At 31.8% G+C, this 5,232-nt stretch overlaps 1 pseudogene; it reads left to right on the forward strand.

Moving 5' to 3' along the window:
• Positions 1 to 2,535: 2,535 nt before the first annotated feature.
• On the forward strand, positions 2,536 to 4,922 carry LOC107802260 (2-oxoglutarate-dependent dioxygenase DAO-like; annotated as a pseudogene).
• The last annotated feature ends 310 nt before the right edge of the window (positions 4,923 to 5,232 follow it).

Genomic DNA, 5,232 nt, shown 5'->3' on the forward strand with positions numbered 1-5,232 from the left:
GGTCCTTCATATATCAGTGTACGCGAAAATTGAGTACTATACAAATCATCCACCTCTTATGTGGTATTGAAATATAAAATGTCATTGTGGCTTTGCTATGTCATGAATGACTTATAAGAATGTCACCAATAGTGGTGGCAAAATGGATAAAAAAAATAGTTATCCATTAAAAAATAAATTGGATAATGAACTTTCAAAAATTGGTCAACTATAGATAAGATCCACATTATCCACATAACCGATGGATAACCAATGGGTTTAACTTTTACATTTGCAAAGACTCAAATTGGAGATTATTCAAGTTTGGAAGACTAGGAATTCTCCCAAAAGTGATCATATTTAAAATGTCATGGATAATATGGATATCCATATTATCTGCCGGTTAACTCATTTTCTATCTGTATTAAATATGAGCCAGGTCGGATAATTTATTCATTTTTACCTTATATATTTTCAATCTACCTATATCCGACCCGACCCACCCCTTGTCACCCCTATGTACGGCTAGTGGTGGTGACTAGTAGTTAAGGTAGTTGATGATGGTGGTAATTGTCCTGTGGAACTGGTGGTTTGGTGACTGGTGGTTGTGAGTAGTAGTAATGGTAGAAGTGATATAGTTGGTTGTTTGGTGGTAGTACAATTGGTGGAGGTGTTGGTGATGACAGGTTGTGGAGGTGCCCTGATTTTGGAGGTAGTTGGCGATTGTTGATGTGTGGTGGTAGGGATGGTGATGGTTAGCGATGATAATAAAAAAAGGTAGTGGTAAAAGGTTATACATTCACAAGAATTATCAAATAAACGTCTTAATGATATTAAGATTATGTATAAAATTTGAATGATTTAGACCTATTAAGAGCTAATAAGTAATTGTGAAAGGAAAAAAAATGCTTAATAGGTTGACATTTGAATAATCCTGATTTAGACCGTCACTAGATGCAAACAAAATAAGTTCTTAGTCTTGAATACTTACAAAATAAAAAAAAAGAATAGAAAATGTCATACACATAGTGGAAGAAGGTAGAAACTAAGTCATCAAAGGTAAATAGAAAATCAACATTAGCCAAATTGAAAATAGAAGGGAATACTACTAAGTAATAACGTTTCATTTAATTTAGTATTTAGAGTTTGAATTGTTATATCTATGTATTGTAGATTACTCCTTTCGGTCCATAATAAATAATCTTTTGTCCTTTTTATTTTGATCTAAAATAAGTGTCCTTTTATATAATCAAAATGAATTAATTTTATTTTTTTTAAATTTACTCTTATTTATATATCATAATGTTTCAAGTTAATAATAAGTAGAATTTAGTTAAGATTAATTTAGCCAAAATACCATTTTTACTCTAGAAGTTAGTATTTTCTTAAATGGTATGTTAAAAGGCTAAAAAATTATTTATTATGGACACCTGGCAGGAGGGAATATCTTAGAGCTGTTGAAAAATTTGATGGAATGGCCAATTGGCCATAACCCGTTTATGGAAATTAATGAAGCATTAATCACTCGAGAAAGCCATTAATTGCCAAGGGAATTGAAGTGCCATCTTCTTGGAGTCCTAGTGTGACAGCAATTTTTTTTAATTTAGTTATTTAGTAACAGATAGGGTTGAACCTGTGCACTTAACCAAACTAATAATATAATAAGCTACGTGATAACTGCATTTGATTCCAAACAGATGGCCACCACTAACAGATAAAAGAAGGTAAACTAGTTTAGTTTTGGCTTGCAACTTTTATAATGACATGCTCTTTTCGGTCCATAATAAATAATTTTTTAGTTTTTTTTGTGATCCAAAATAAGTGATTTTTTCAGATTTTAAGAATGAGTTAATTATTTTTTTTCCTATATTGTCTTTGGAGTAAATAATGTTGGAGTATGTGTTGGGATGGAGTATGTGTTAGGGTATTTATGTGAAGAGATAGTAAAGGTTAATATGGTTAATTTCATTGTTAATTAATATTAAAAGGTGAATTTTTTAATGTATGAAAACTTCAAAAAAATTACTTATCGTGGACCGGTCGGTGTAGTATGCAAATTGGAGCATTTAATTGCGATGCAATTGCACCTTCTCTTCCTTCAATATAATAATTAAATCCCTCATATTTCTAATTAAAATAAAAATAACTTATTCCAAATTTGGAACTCACCCATCATGTCAGAAAAATTTTAGATCCAAGAAATTAAAGTCACTAACAACTAGAAAATGGGTCAATTGATTTTGTAATTCGTTACAAATTTGTATTTAGTTTTATAATTACATCTTTTTTTTTAATACATGAGAGATTTATTTTTACACATAAAAGATCTTTCTTTTACACGTAAAAATTTTTAAAAAATATTTTTTAAAATTCAACATAGGCCAAACCTCACTAGAAAAGCTCCCAGATCCAACAAAAATCACTAACAACTGGAAATACTACCTTTTTTTTAAAAGTCCAAAAAAGTGGTCACAATATAAAGACTGTAGACCAAGAAGCAAGAAGCCAAGTTGAAACGAGCAAATAAAATAAACTAATTGCTTAAAAGAGAAGATAATGGAATATGCAGCAAATGGTGGTTTGCCAGTGATAGACTTTGAGGACTTCCCAAAACAGTCATCTAAGTTGATAAATGCCTGTGAGGAATGGGGATGCTTTAGGCTTTACAATCATCATAGGATTCTTCCAGCTTCACTCATGGCTGACATGAAGGGAGTTGTGAGATCATTGCTTGATATTCCCACTGAAATCAAGAAACGCAACAAGGGTAATTCTGTGGTTTCTAGATCTCCGCAGAATCTCATTGTTGAATTAAGCGTTGATTCTCTATAATATGACTTGCGCTCAAGATATATTCATGCTTTCTGTTCCCATTAATGCGTTCAAGATAGGGGAGAATTTTCTTAGTAATTAGAATTCATGAGTTTTGTCAAGTGAAATTGGTGACGAAAATGGAGAAGACATCACTAATGGAGGAAATCGTAAAGGGAGAAAAAAAAAAAAAAGCAAAGAAAAAAAAAAGGTAAAGAAAAAAAAGTATTAATAAAAAGAAAATAGTGTTTGTAATATATTTTAATACAATTAACGAAAGAGTTAATTAGTTTGGGTGGATTCCGTTTCGAAAAGGGCATATATGGGCCAACTGTGTAACTCTAAGGGCATATATGGACCAACTATGTGACGATAAGGGCATATTTGAGCTAAAGTATTAAAGAATGACAAATGTACTCAATTTCGTATAGTATAAGGATATATTTGGACCTTTTCCGTTAATTAAAAGATCTATGCACTAACTAACTGTATTAATATGTGTTAAGTTGACTTACTATTTACTAGAAATAAATTATAACTCTTCATTCATAAATCGCTAGATTATACTGATTATTGATTGATGCTTTCTGTTATAAGTTAGATACCCCCAAATGTTTGCTTCCTTTGATTCTAAACTAAGATGCAACTTAATTGAATCTTTTTTCGTGCTTAATATGATAAGTTAACTAGTCCTGTGACCCACCTACCGTGGCATATTTAGTGTCCAAGACAATAAAGAAGAATCTCGTATAACTAATTTTTCTAGAAATAACTTTATCTACTTGACTATTCAATTAATCGTTTTACTGCTTCTGTGTTTCTTTTTTATGTTAAACATCTGACTAATGTCAATCAGAATAGGACATTCTGAAAGATTTTGGTTCAATATATATATATATATATACTACTAGTGTAAACTTTATAGTAAATGTTGTGTTGTCTACTAGAGTAGTTTCACTACTCATTCAAAACTAGAAGACCGTGAGTTTGCAAAATATATCAATCTACGTACATACGTCTCATACTGCACCAAATTCCAAAATATTGTTCCTCTAAGACAACGCTCAACATTGTTTGATTATAACTGTAAACAGAGAGACAATTATGAAGTATGCTACTGCTATATTCATGAACTATTGATGGACATGGCGCACAAAATATGTGAAGGGTTGGGTTTAAAGAATGTGTCTTTTGAGGGATGGCCATGCCAGTTTAGGTTTAACAAGTTCAGCTTCACACCAGAAACCATAGGTTCCACCGGGGTTCCTTCACACACAGACACATATTTTCTCACTATACTACAGGATGATGAAAACGTCGGTGGTCTTCAAGTCATGAATAAATCTGGCCATTTTGTAGCTGTTGAACCCTGGCCAAACTCCCTCCTTGTCAATATGGGAGATGTAACCAAAGTAAGTACTTCCTCTGTTTATACAATCTTGCCTTTTTAATTTTATTTTTTTTAAAAGACATTTTTTGTATATATTATCAAATAATGCTGATATAGCCTAGCCATAGTTTCAACGGTACTTTTGCTATGCACCAAAAAATCTTAGTAGTATATACTTTTTTTTTTCATTAAGAGTAGTATTTTTTCTAATAGTTTTCTTAAGCTTTGACTTGGTCTAAGGATCATATCTTAGACTAACTTCGGTAGGTATCAATTGTTAATTACTGTGGTGGTAGATCTAAGATTTATACGTTATGAGTTTTGAATTGAGTGAGTAAGTTTTAAAATATACATCTGACTACTTTGACGTTTTTGTACATATATATGGGGCTCGACTCCTAAAATAATGAGTTTTGTCGAACCCGTGAGACAATTGTTGAATTTGTCCCCGGTTGCTAAATGAGGCATTACATCATTTATGGTATATAGAATAAAATGATCATATACTATGCTTTTGTTTTTGTTTTGTTGTTATGTGAAGGCATGGAGCAACGGAAGATTTAACAATGTTAAGCATAGAGTGATATGCAAAGAAGGAAAAACAAGGGTGTCAATTGTTTCATTCATTCGGGGACATGAGGATACAACTGTGGAACCCCCATCTGATGATCTCACAAAGCTTAGGCAGTCAATAAGAAATTTCAATGGTGAAGCTCTTGATCACTTCCATACCAACTCGTAGATATCACTTTGTCTAGTTCATGTGATATTTCCTTCATATTGATGAACATGAAAAAGGAATAAAGAAAATAAACAGGGAAATATTCTTTTTCTTTGGATAAAGAATAATGAAGAAAATCTTGTGGGATTTCCATGTTCTACACTTTATCCTACAGAATGGTCTACTTTTTAGATTGATTTATATATCTAGCCAACCCCAGGAGGAGAAGTCGCTCTGCTTCTTCAAAAATATTGAGGGTTTTGAATTGACTTAAAAGCTGATAAAACTAACTTAAATGCACTTGTCATACACGAAATTATAGGATACGCCC

The sequence above is a fragment of the Nicotiana tabacum genome, chromosome 17 (genome assembly GCF_000715075.1).
Source record: "Nicotiana tabacum cultivar K326 chromosome 17, ASM71507v2, whole genome shotgun sequence".
Taxonomy (NCBI): domain Eukaryota; kingdom Viridiplantae; phylum Streptophyta; class Magnoliopsida; order Solanales; family Solanaceae; genus Nicotiana; species Nicotiana tabacum.